The sequence below is a fragment of the Propithecus coquereli genome, unplaced genomic scaffold (assembly GCF_000956105.1).
Source record: "Propithecus coquereli isolate 6110/MARCELLA unplaced genomic scaffold, Pcoq_1.0 Scaffold37, whole genome shotgun sequence".
NCBI lineage: Eukaryota > Metazoa > Chordata > Mammalia > Primates > Indriidae > Propithecus > Propithecus coquereli.
Genome location: NW_012149396.1, coordinates 5,926,486 through 5,940,674, shown reverse-complemented (window position 1 = coordinate 5,940,674; position 14,189 = coordinate 5,926,486). Strand labels below are relative to the sequence as shown.

The 14,189-nt window shown below is 37.7% G+C and overlaps 1 protein-coding gene across 1 annotated transcript in view; it reads right to left on the bottom strand.

Annotated features, from left to right (window-relative positions):
* WDR7 (WD repeat domain 7) overlaps window positions 1-4,986 on the bottom strand; it is a 312,258-nt gene extending 307,272 nt beyond the window's left edge. The window contains exon 1 of the mRNA XM_012651797.1: window positions 4,765-4,986. The gene's annotated coding sequence lies outside the window, so the exon portion shown is untranslated. The remainder of the gene's footprint in view (window positions 1-4,764) is intronic.
* Window positions 4,987-14,189: the final 9,203 nt, after the last annotated feature.

Below are 14,189 nucleotides of genomic sequence, written 5' to 3'. Positions count from 1 at the left end.
TATATAGAAAAAAAATTAGCCGGGCATGGTGGCGCATGCCTGTAGTCCCAGCTACTCGGGAGGCTGAGGCAGAAGGATTGCTTGAGCTCAGGAGTTTGAGGTTGCTGTGAGCTAGGATGACGCCACGGCACTCACTCTAGTCAGGGCAACAAAGCGAGACTCTGTCTCAAAACAAAACAAAACAAAACAAAAAAAGAAGATGTAGGATTTCTCCTTCCAGCAACATCTTTTGTGTTCAGCAAAGTAGCTTTAAGTATCAGATACAAATCAAAACAAATGATCATATGTATGAAATTAAAATTCTAAGTTAATATTACTATCATAGTATCTGTCAGTGAGAACATAAGGTGTCCTCTTATTGAAGACAGGAGCTCTCAGTTGATTTAGCCCACGATCAATGGTATGCACATATGTAAGACTATTAATTCTCTAAAAAATGCAGCAATTATTAATAAATATACAAAATGGCAACAGAAACTAAAAACCTCACTAATTTCATACCCTAATCATTAAGTTTATCTGTCCAAATAAATAAAGTGTCACAGAAAGATGTACAGATAAACCCAGGAACAAAGGCACTGCATATTTCCAGACCTAACTCTATAAATACTAAAATTACTTCAAGATTTATACTATGGATTTTTGTCTCTATCTAACAGAATACAAAGACAAAAAGGTAGAATATAAATATATGAAAACCAATAGCATTTTACTCTATCAGCACTAATTTACTTAAAAATAGCACACCATTTGCAATATCTTTATAAACTACAAAAAATTTTACTCGAAGTCATAAATGGAAGACCATTCCATACTCTCAGGTAAGATGCCCTAGTATTATTATATAAAGATGCCAATTCTCCCCAAAACAAATCTATAAATCCAATGCATCCTCAATCAAAATTCTAGTGGTATTGTTTTTAGAAACTCAAACTAACTGTAAAATATATGGGAAAGAATAAATATCCACAAATTGTTGAGCCAACTTTGAAAATAAATACAGATGACAGAACCTGTCCTGCTGGATATTTAACATCACTAGCCATTTGGGAAATGCAAATTAAGACCACAATGTGATATCATTGCACACCTATCAGAACTAAAATAAAAAATAGTGACAATACCAAATGCTGGTGAGGGTGTAAAGAAACGGGATCTCTTTACATTGCTGGTAGGAATGTAAAATAGTACAGGCACTCTGGAAAACAGGTTGGCAGTTACTTCAAAAACTAAACATACACTTATCATACAATCCAGCAATCACATTCCTGGGCATTTATCCCAGAAAAAGTGAAAATTTATATCTATATAAACAACTGTTCAAGAATTTTCACAGCAGCTTTATTTGTAATAGCCAAAAACTAGAAATAGCCCAGATATCCAGATGAATGGTTAAACTGTGATACATACATACCATGGAATAAGAACAACTAAATAGAAGAAACTATTGATATGTGCAACAATTTGGATGAATCTCAACTGTGAAAGATTACACACTGTGTGATTCCATTTATATAGCATTCTTGCAATGACAAAATTACAGAGACAGAAAACTGATTAGTGATTACCAGGGGTAGGGATGGTAAGGGGAAGGGAGGTAGATCTAACTAGAAAGGGATAACAAGAACTAGATCTTTGTGGTGATAGCATAGTTCTGTACCTTGATGGCAGAGGTGGCTACAGGAATCCACGCAGGTGATAAAATGGCACAGAACTATACTACACAGCCATTGTACAAAGTCAATTTCTTGGTTTTGATATTGTACTACAGTTGTACAAAATGTAACCACTGAAGGAAATTAGGTAAAGCTGGAAAAAATGTAACTGGGGGGGAAAACAAGACCTCTATGCACTATTTTTGCAACTTCCTGTGAATATATAATTATATCAAAATAAAGCTAAAACAAAATAAATGAGAAGAATTATTCATTTAGGGGAAAAACACATACTACAAAACCATAGTATTAAAACAGCATGGTATTAGAGTAAGAACAAACCACAGGAACAGGATCCAGTATTCAAAGTTTATATGAGAATGTGTGGCCCCACAATCTATGGGAAAAGGAAAGAATGACACGAGGAAAATTGGCACACTATGTGGAAAACAAACTGGATCACAAACTTGTGACATATAGAAAGGTAGACTCTAGATATATTTAAAGACCTTTAAGTTTAAAAGAAAACCATGAAGTTAGTACTATGTAACATAGGAGAGAAACTCTGTGACATAGAATTAGGTAAAGAGTTCTGAAATAAAACCCCCAAAACACAAACCATAAGACCAAAATAATCCGATTTAATTATATCAAAATTGAAGATTTTTATTCAATGAAGGATATCATGAAAAAGATTATAGACAAATAACAGATTAGGAACAGATATACTTGTAATACTTTAAGGACTAGTATTTAGGAAACACAAAAAACTTCTGCAAATCAATAAGAAAGCACTGAAACCCCAAAATAAAAATGAGTAAAAGGATGAACAGGCAATTTTACAAAAGAAAAAAACCCAAAAAGATAAAATTCACATGAAAAAACATTCAAATTCATTAGTAACAGTGAAATGTGATATAAGATGAGATTTTATTTTATATCTATTAGTCTGGAAAAATTAGGGCATTTAATAACACCAAGCATTGGTGGGAATACAAAGATACAGAAACTCTCACAAACTGTCTACAGGCATATAGACCATTGCAGCTTGTTCTGGAACACAATATGGCAGTGCTTCGATTAAAATATATTAATATTTTATTAATACCCAATGATCTGGAAATCACATTCCTGGATATATATCTCCAAAAAAGTATCACAGAGGAGTAAAAGGTATGTTTGTCATAGTATCATCTACAGTGGTAAGAAAATGAAGATAATATGGGTATCCACAAATAAGAGAGTAGACAGAAGTACATTCTGAAATATTTTGCAGCAGTTAGAAGCAATGAACAGCAACACAAATAGATCTTCAAAACATAGTAGGGAGAGAAAAAATTGTAATAAAATATATAGCATGATGTCATCTCTATAAATCAAAAATGTGGGCACCCAAAACAATACATATTTAATAACACATACAAAAAGAAGGATGCCCATCACACAGAATGGGTGCCAATCGGTTGACGAGCAAGAGAATGGAATCGAATTGTAAATAAAAGGCCATGAATGGTAAAACAGTGGAGATGCCTTGAACAGCCCAATGATGATCATTGCATTGAGTAAGATTAACTCAATCCTCTGCACCTGAGGTCAAAAACAAACATTAAGAACACCGCTAAAGTTAAATGTCATCCTTCCCTTCTCAGGAGGAAGGCACAAAACAAGCTCAGGTTCTCAATGCTAAGCCTATTACATGGAAACCTTAAACTTCAAAACAAAACTTATATCCAAGATAAAAAGAAACTGTAAGATACAGGGTCACTATCCCAAAATTTAAGTTAAATTCCCACTGTGGTATTCAAACAAGGCAAAGCCCAGTCACTTTGATTCATTCAGCCACTGAGATCTTTTAAAATGTAGCTACAGGTGGCAATAAGAAAAACTAAAGTGTATACTCTCATTCTTCTGTTAAGTAGGGCTCTGGAACATTTTTTAAAATGAAGAAAAGACATTTAAACAAATGAATTTCTGTACCATAGTCACTAATTAACAATGAAACATTTGCTCTATTTATACTGGTTTGTTTTCCGAATTTAAAATAACTAAGATTTGTTGTTCTGGATGAAACCAAGGCAGTTTTTGATTCTTCGTACTATTAATTATACACATTATTATCACTTGTAAGATGCCCTCCCCTTTATATGGTCACAGGTTTGCTTATAAAGAAGCAGACCCAAACTTAAATTTTTGTGTAACTAAATGTCCAAAACTCAGTCAACTTCTTTATTATAACAGGCAATTCTTGCAATCGTGTCCACAAAATCCTAAGAAATAGACAACTGAAAAAACCAGTTTGCCTTTTGTGTCTGACAAATGTTACAGAAAAAGAAAGCTGCAGCTGCCACTGACTAAACCCTGAAATGAGCAGCATCAACAATATCAATGCAGTTTGTGATGGAACTGTAGCTTCCATATTTTCAGACTGTAAGAACCAGCAAATTCTACCTAAGATCTGAGAAACTGACAGTAAATGGGTCAAGACATAAAACACAATTTTTGAATCAAAAGCAAGGTAGTGCTAACTCCAAACATAGCTTCCGAATGCTGGGGCTCATTAGTAAGTGAACGGGAGTGGGAGGTATCCACTCGGACAAGTCCTAGGACAAAGAAATGTGAACTGGCAGGTGTCATCTCAAAGATGAAACTCTAACAGTGGTCCCGGTACCCTGGTCAAGGGCAAATTAAAGAGCAGTACCAACAGGTAAGGAAAGACAAGATGAAACCGAAAAGCAAGCACATCACCCAAAAGCTCTGCCAATAACCACCCACGATCATCACTAACCGCTTCATCCCGTATAAACTGTCTCTGAGCTAGGCAGTCCAACCTGAAGACTAAAGCCACGGTCGCCGAAGCAAATGTCACTCACCAGGCAAGGGAGCCCCCAAATCCCCTGGCGGGACCCCACGTTCTTGGTAAAGGCGCTAGCTGTGGGCCTGAACCTGCAGGCGAAGCACGGAACAGTGCTTCCAGCAGCAGCGATGTGACAGCTGGCACCGCCCCGGGCTGGAACAGGCTTATGACCCTTGACCCCCGACCCCTGATCTCCACAGCGCGGGCACATCCCGCGCTGGGGTTTCCCCAGGGGAAGCTTGAAAGCTCCCTTACCTGTCACAGCTTCATCTCATGCCGAGATGTCATGTATCAGACCACCCGTAGGCGCCCCAGCAAAGGAGGACAAAGCGAGGGCGTATCTCAGGAGGATATGGGGGTGTGCAAATCCGAGTGGGAAAACCTATCGGACTGCAAACACAACCCAGCCGCCGTCTCCCTACCAAGACCGCAAGGTGCTGGTGGTGCCGCGGCCGCCGCCGCCGCAGTAAATCAGCTGACTCCAGCCTCAACGGCCGTGACTTTCGCAGCAACTGTCGCAAAAATGAGGAGGAGGGAAATGCTTTCCATTTCCCCACACCCGGAGCTTAAGCCGGCGCCGAAAGAGCCGGCCACGTTACCATGGAGACCGAAGGTTGGCTACAGGGTCAACTGTGGGCAAGGAGGGTATGGACGCCATTTTGGTTGTGGGAAGTGAGGTCTAGGCTCTCTTCTCTCCTCTAACGCCCAGGTTGGGAGGACCAAGATGGAGGGACGTCTGAAATGGCAAGTGTAGGTCTTCCCTGGGACGAAGACGCCGCATGTTTACACTTCTGTCCCCACGACTCGGCCCAGATGACTGGAAAATGTCCGTTACCGTATCCTTTTTTCTCCGAACTTAGCTGTTGTCCCGGACACACAGGGCCAGACAGAGAAGGAACTCTGCTACTCGACTGGAGGAAATCTGACCTTGTGCAACACTCCTGTAGAGGAGAGGGGAGGCATATACACTCTCCGTGTAGGTGGCAGAGTGATGAAGCGTGAGCTTTGAATTCAGAGGCATGGATTCGTATCCCGGTTCCTCCACTGCACCCTGTTAGTGTCTTCTGAGGCATGTTGCTTCCTCTCTTCCTTCTCTGTTCTCAATTTCGCCATTTGCAAAATAGGGATAATAACCTCATGGATGTCTAGGAAATTAAACGAGCTCTATAAACGTTAATGACTTATGCTTGCCCAACTTCCTCTCAAATGTTGGTTGAATGAATGAATGGGGAAGGGGAAAACTAGTGCCATGCTTGTGGCCAATGGTCAGTTCTGTTAAAAAGATACAAAAAATATTAATTTTATGGCTTGTTTTTCCCTTTATAGTCTCACTTTACAGGCTTTCGTTTATGGATGGATATATAGGATACACTAGAATCCTATTGCAGTCCTCCAACTATGTATATATACAAGTCACCTGGGAATCTTGTTCAAATAAGTTTCTGATTCAGTAGGTCTGGGGTGGGTTCTGAGATTCTCCATTTCTAACAAGCTTCGAGGTAATATTTATTGCTGCTAGTCCTTGGAACACACTTAAGTAGCAAAATCCTACTGGACACAGGGCTTGGAGCATGGGATAAGTGGACCAGAACAGGGTAGAATCAGCTCCTTTGGAGAGAATAGTTTCCGTGTTAATTTGGCAAAAGTGTGCTTAGTATTGGTCGGTCAAAAGGCTTTCTGTCAACAGTTTATTGTTTCTGCTAATGGCAAACCCCTTCCTCCCCTTCTTCGCTGCACGGACATCTACAGAACCCCCTCCCCCAGCAACACATTACAGGCCCATCAGTGTCCTGGGTGGCATACCTCTTGTGCCTTCACTTAGCATGCAACTACTGCACTGTACTTTAGGTCTCAGGTGTTGTTTCTTATCTGCTGTTTAGGTTTATTTGTAGAGACCAGCTCTGCTGCCACCATAATGAGAAAAACTAAATCATAATGTTGACCAGGGAAGTCAACAGAACACTTGATAATCAATAATTCTGAAATTGTCTTGTACTGCAAATTGGAATTCTATGATTTTCTTCTACTTTTGACTAACTGCCTTGCAATCACATGAGAGGAGAGAAAAATAATGTTAAATAGAAGAAATTAATTCCTCGGCCAGTTGGCTTCAATATACTCACTCCCTGTGTTGTGATGACGAATACATTTCCACCATTAAGTTCATAATCCCTTCTACAATTTATAAGAACTTTTTGGAAATACAGGAAGCACAGAGTGGTTATCATAGGATAGGCTACATTAAAACTTGTTTGGTTTGTGAAGGAAATCTAGGGGGTAGCTTTCCTAGTTGAAGACTCTGCTATCCAACAAATATTAATTGAATGCTTACTATAAGTTTCAGAGACCTTCCTAAGAATACAAAGGTTAATACAAAGATTAATAAGAAACTTTCAGACTATTACCACTCTGGTCACTCTACCACGTTTATAAAATTTATTGCCAAAGCTGATACATATATGTGACATCTGAGCAACAGGGCTAAAATAAATATTTAAATATTAATGAATGAAATGCTTCTGGTTCAGAAATATTCACGCATATTTATACACACACATATATCTGTTTTATATAGAACCTTCCTGAAAGTTAAGATTTGTATCTTCAGTAAGGTGAATAAATAATGTATCTATTCCTCTCATCCAGGTGCATTATGTAGAAATCTTAAAAAGTTAAATAATCAAAAAACTCAGTTCAACATATATTTATTGAGCCTTAGTTGAAGGTGAAGCTGGGAAAGCAAGAATCTGGAATATTCAGCTTCCATGGAGGAAGGCAGGCTCTGCTTCCCATGGAGACTCCGGAGGGAGGGAACTCCATGCACATTGGAAAGTATGCTGGATGCCGGGCAGCTGAAAAAAATGACAAATGCCCACCAAGACATACAAGCTATAATACAGCACAGGATGAGAAATACACATGTAAGGAGCAGGGGAGAAAAGAGATGAATTCCTTCTAGGTTGGGGTAAGGAAGGATAATCACACTAGATTTCATGGAGGTCTAGAAAAGAAGTTTAATACGTGTTCTTTGCATGATTTTTGCGTAATTAAAACTCCCTTGTGTAAATAAGAGCTTCCCTTTGTACTTTCTCACATGATACTAAAGTCAACTGGTGAGACTTCTCTTTTTTACCTATCTCATGACTGCCAGTAAATCAGACCATTTCTTTCCAAGTAACAAGATGTCTTTCTAGAAATATCTCTAGTTGCTCCATACTCAGGCCTTTTAGGAAGTAATGAAGATGATCCAGTTGTGGGGTGCTAAAACTCCTCACAAATCAGGGTTTGGGAGCCCCTCACCAAACTATCAAGATTAGCGAGGGGAAATTAGAATGGATAGTAAAGGAGTCACCAACAGCAGCAACAGGAACTGTAGATCATCCTAAACTCTTCTAAGTTTCCCATGAGGAAGAGAGGACAACCAGAATCTGGAAGAATTGTTCCCTAAACCTGTGGGGAGGAGGGGATCCATTGTAGTATAAACAGTGGACTGTGGAAGACACAAAGATCCACTACCCAGATTCCACTTCAAGAAAGAACCATTCCCCATCTGCAAGGAGAGTGGTTTGCTCACTGTTCTTGCTATTTGCTTCTTCAGAGTTACCCCACCTTTCCTGCTGAGGTTATACAATTCTTGGGGCAGACCCTCATAAATGACTGAGCAAAGCGAAGGAAGCCAAAGGCACACTTTTCTTGGAGAGGCCCAGTCAATGTTAATGTGTAGCTATTTCTGCCCCATGAAGGACTCTTTTAACAAGCAATCTTTGTCTCAGAGCTCCACGTTGGGTTAGTAGAGACTTTGCCAGGTCTGCTTTTCCCCTTCCTCTGCACAATCCCGCTTCCTCCCTTTTTCTCTCATGGCTTATTCCACAGTAAACTTTTTGGACTCCTCTCTCCATCTCAGTGTCAGCTTTCCAGAGAACCCAACCTGCACCATGGCACAATTTTAATGATTGATAAATCTAGACCCGTTATTATACTTTCTTTTGCAACTGTTCTTTTAGTTTCAGTGTTTTCAAATAAAAAGTTGGAAAAAAGAAATAAAGATTAAATAAAGCTTTGATAAAAGAGAATTAAGAGATGTATCAACCAATACAATGCATATACCTTATTTTGATATTGTTTCAAATAAGTTATAAAATAGATTGAGAGAAAAATGGGGAAATTTAACACCAAGTGGATATTTACTGATATTAGGGAAGCATTGTTAACATATTAGATGTGATAATGATATTTTGGTTATGGTTTCTTAAAGGATTCCTTCCTCACCTTGTAGATGTGCAGGCTGAAAAATTTATGGATAAAATAATCTGTGGTAAGGGAGACAATGGCAACAAATACCTTAACTTTATTCCATCTTCATGAAATAGTACTTTCTTTTACTTGTCCTAAGTTGAATTCGTCAGGATGGAAAGAGTTGTTTATTCAACATCTAGTAGTGTTAGCCACTATGTTGAACTGGGCACACGGCAAATACCAAAGACTTGGTTCTTGTGGTCAAATTGCTCACAGTCTGGTGAGTAGACAGCTATATCCTCCACTGTGAGAAGTCATGTACTTTGGTACTTTCTACCAATGGGTATGATCCTCCTTCTTCCTTTCCAATACTAATATTCTGAATTTTATGGGAATATTATTTTTAACATTGTGTGAATAACCACTTCCTTATTGTACAGAAGCCACTAGCATACATTTTACTTTTATCAAGTTTCTTTAGTACCTCGCCCTCAAATATATTCAGATATTTAGATATTTGCTACTCAAAAATGGAGTGAATGATGAGGGTGTGAATGCATGGTGTGTTTGTGTGTGCACGCACGCATTTGTATATGTGTTTGCTCAAGGGCACACCTGAGAGAAGGCCTCGAATACAGTGAAAGCCTCTATTAAAAATTTTATCATTTTCTTCCCTGTCTGTCCTTTTTAGTTAGACAATGTCTATAACACCACAGGCAAAAAGAGTTCTTTTACAGCCAGCGATTAAGTGTAGATTTTTAGTTATGTGTACTTTTTTCAGTTCCAAAGGGTTAATTCCAACAATGTTATAGATTGAATGTTTGTGTACCCCCTCCAAAATCATATGTTGAAACCCTAACCCTCAATGTGATGGTATTTGGAGATGGGGCCTTTGGGAGGCAATTAGGTCATAAGGTAGGACGTTCATGATGGGATTAGTGCCCTTATAAGAAGACACAGAAGAGAAAATTTCTCTCACTCTCTCTCTTTCTCTCTCTCCCCTCACCACCCCCATGTGAGGATACAACAAGACGACCATTTGCAAACCAGCAAGAGAGCCCTCACCAGATATCGGATCTGCCAGCACTTTGATCTTGGACTTTCCAGCCCCTGGAACTGTGAGAAATAAATGTTTGTTGTTTAAGCCACCCCCTCTATGGTATTCGGTTATAGCAGCCCAAACTGACTAAGACAAACTCCCAATATACTCTTGAAAAAAATTAAATAAAAATATGCATTGTTATTGCAGAAGCTGAGGTATCTGAAATAGTTTTCTAAATATCTGGGCTTCTTAATAGAAACTCCAAGCCATTTAATGACTTTTGGACCTCAGATATAAGTTTCAGAAGAAAATACTACTTTACATGTCTAGGAAACACTTAAACTGACTCTTAGAATTGCCAGTGAGTTTCTTTAGTATGTCCCAGGAGGAGGAGATTTGCAACAGTGATAAATCACTCTATGGCTTCCTAGGAATCCCTCTCCTTCAAGACACTGCCTAGTGTCCAAAACTAAAGAATATAGTGTTAGTGGGAAAAATGGTCCATCTGATGACTTGACGTCATTATCTAAAGAAAGATTTGATATGCAAGGGGAAATGACACCCTTTTCACTAAAAAGATACTGCGCCACCTGGAGACACCTGGGGAAAATGGTATTCAATTTTCAAATTCAAAGCATGAAACTATTATAGAAAGGGTTTGGAAATTATGAACCTTTTTATTTAAAATTTATATTGCATAAATTACATATTTTTGCCTTTGCAACTTTAAGAATGAGACAAAATTTGATAATATTATCTGACACTTTTTTTTTAAAGAAATAAATTACCCGGTTTAAGCAGAGCTAACTGGTATAACTGGTATAAAATAATATAAAATATTATTTTTTTTCTTCAGGAGTACAGTATCAATAAATCTGTATCTTTGTGCTTCTGCAAATACAAATTCAGTTATTTAAAGACGTATATTATATCTCAGTGGAATTTATGGGTGTAGAAGAAATGTTCTTTTCCTCATTGTTTTCTTGCTTTTGTTTTTCAAAAATCAGAAACTGACTTTTTTTTTCCTTTTCATAAGAGGACTAAATTTGGAGAAAAAACTAACATCAGATATTTTATGTTTATTGCATACTGCCTCCCCAACACTCAAATTTATATGGAACTGGAAAACTATACCTACCTTTTCTATCATGGAAATACTTTGAAATGATTAGAATCAAAATTGAGAAGTTTGGCTCAAAATAGTTGATGAAATATGAAAGACCTAAACCTAAGAGCTAAAAATATAAAATTCTTAATGAAAACATAAGGGAAAATCTTTGTGACATTGGATTTGGTAGTGATTTCTTGGATACAACATCAAAAGCACAGATAACAAAAGAAAAAATAGGTAAATAAGATTTCATCAAAATTAAAACCTTTTGTGCATCAAAGGATACAAGAAAGTAAAAAGACAACCCATATAATGGGAGAAAATATTTGCAAATCGTTTACCCAATGAGGGATTAATACCCAGAATATATAAAGAACTCCTACAACTCAACAACAAAAAACAAACAAGCTGATTCAAAAATGGGCAAAGGACTTCAAGAGATATTTCTCCAAAGAAAATATAGAAATGACTATTAAGTACATGAAAAGATAGTCAACATCTCTAGTCATTAGGGAAATGTGAGCTATCACTTCACACCGACAAGGATGGCTATAATAAAAAAATAACAAGTGTTGGCTAGGATGCAGAGAAATTGGAATCATCATGCATTGCTGGTGAGAATGTAAAATGGTACAGCCACCATGAAAAACAGTTTGGTAGTTCTCAAATAATCGAACATAGAATTACCATATGATTCAACAATTCTACTCCTAGGTGTACACCCAAAAGAATTAAAAAGCAAGGACTCAAAGAGATCCTTATATACCAGAGTTCACAGCAGCATTATTCACTATAGCCACAGGGTGGAAACAACCTGAGTGTCCATCAACAAATGAATAGATAAATAAAATGTAATATATGCAAACAATGGACTATTATTCAGCCTTAAAAAGAAATGAAATTCTGATACATGCTCTAATATGGATGAAGCTTGAAAATATTATGATGATTGAAATAAGCCAGTCATAAAAAGACAAATACTGTATGATTCCCCTTATATGAGGTGCCTAAAATAGGCAAATTCATAGAGACAGAAACTAAAATAGGGGCTACCAGGGACCAGGAAAAGAAGAGATGGGGAGTTATTATTTAATGGGTGCAGAGTTTCTCCTTGGAATAATGAGAAAATTCTGGAAATGAATAGTGATGAGTGTACTCAACACCACTGAATTGTACACTTTAATAAGTGATTAAGATGGTAAATTTTATGTATGTATGTTTTATCACTATATATTTTAAAAACAACTATGGGTTGATCATGTCTCTGCCTTTTCATTCCAGCCTACACCCTGGAAATGACAGAAATGATATTTTAAAGAAAAATGATAATTTCCTAAGAGTACTAAGACGACGAGAAGGGATGTGTGGCAGATTAGCTCATTGAACACATACTCATACACCCTCCTAGTATTCCTACTTGTACTCCAGAGGATAGAACACCAAATACTTTATTTCCCAGACTGCCTTGCAGCCATAGTTTTACGTGCAATCCAAGGAGACACACCCCTGTCGTAGGGGCTAAGCAGAGGTTGGGGATGGCAGTGGACCTTTCATTTTTATTAGAATAGTTCCCAGCTGTGTGGAACTATTCCAACTATTCTAATAGTCTGTGTGACCATTTCTCCAAGGGTATGTTGTTTCTGGTTGTGGAGTATACAAATTTGGTTCTCTATCCCTTCTGGAAATCCTACAAACTATCTAATATCCTATAATAAACACCTTTCTGGTTAAATTAGCTAGAATGGAATCTGTTATTTGTATCCAATAAATATTGGTTGAATAAATTGAATTACTGCAACTAGGAGCCCTGACAGATACAGGATGCTACATACAGACCAGAAATTTTAAAGCATCTTTGAGTAAACAAAAGTAATTCACATCAAAATGATAGAAACATATTCAGCTTAAGAAGAAAATGCTGCTATGAAAGAAGACTGTTTCTACAGAGGGTGCTGCAAACATAGAAATGCCTGAAGAAAACCCAGCTGGAGGAAACAAGCAGCAGCTCAGCTGGAGGGATCTGGAGGAGCCCTGGAGGGCTCTGTCAGGACTGCAGTTGAGAAATGCAACTGGAGCAGCAATTCCAATTCCTCCCCACCATGACCCAACTCCCAAAGGAACACTTCTTCAGACAACAGTCAGCCAAGGCATTTGCCTTCAGGGTGGAGTAATAGGACGAGTTTTTGAACTTGGGAGGTAGAACAGTGCCCCTGGTGGGTGATACCCAGAAGCAACATGTAGCCCTTCTATCCAGAAGACTGGCAGTAGATCCTGTAGCACAGAACACGTTGAACACAAACACATCCACTGGGATGCAAAAAGGGACTTGTAAAAGATAAAACTGCTACCGACAATCACCAATCATGTAAGAAGATCAACACTATGAAATGAAAAGGAGGTGTATAAAAGAGTAGTTATACATCCTAAAAATTAAAAATATGATCACTGAAATAAAACCTTAAATAAAAGGGTTAAAAAGAAGAATAGGCACAGCTACTGAGTGACAAATGCCACCAGACACTTTAGGAAAGCCTGCAATGTGTAAGATGAATGTCCTTAGCTAAGAGAGGAATAATTCTGGGTAAAAAACCAAAAAGCAAACAAATGAAAAACACAAACCCTTACCTAATACTGGCAATTTGATAAGTCACTGCATACATAAAACAATAATGAGATACTATGAAAGAAGAATAGTCAGAAAAAAGAGGGCCCTTTGAAATTAAAAATAAGATTATAAAACAAAGTTGAAGAAGTCTACCAGAAAACAGGAGAAAAATAGAGAGAGGGAAGAAGGGAGAGAAGGAAAATATGAGCAAAAGTATGAGGCATAGTAGACCAACGAACCCAGGAGGTCCAACATTAGGGAAGAAAACCATTAACAAAACAAAACAAGAAAATGTCCCCAAACTAAAATTAAAAGCCACCACATAAGAATGTCCACGGAATACCCAGCAGAATGGATCACAAGAGAGCCATACCTTAGACATGGCATTATGAAATTTCAGAATGCCAGTGATAAAGATCCTAAAAGCTGATAGAGAAGAAAGAGATCTCCCAAAATGAAAGAAGTTTAACTTAACATCAGTCTCCTAAGAAGAAAAAATGGGAAACAGGAGAAAAATAAAGCAATGCCTTTCAGTATCTGAGAATACATGGCTTCCCACACAGAAGTATACACTTGTTCAAATTGTCAGTCAAATGTGAGAATAAAATAATTTTAGACATGCAACTCAAAAAATTTACTTCCCATCTATTTTTTTATAGGATGTTATTTGAGGATCTGATCAAAAA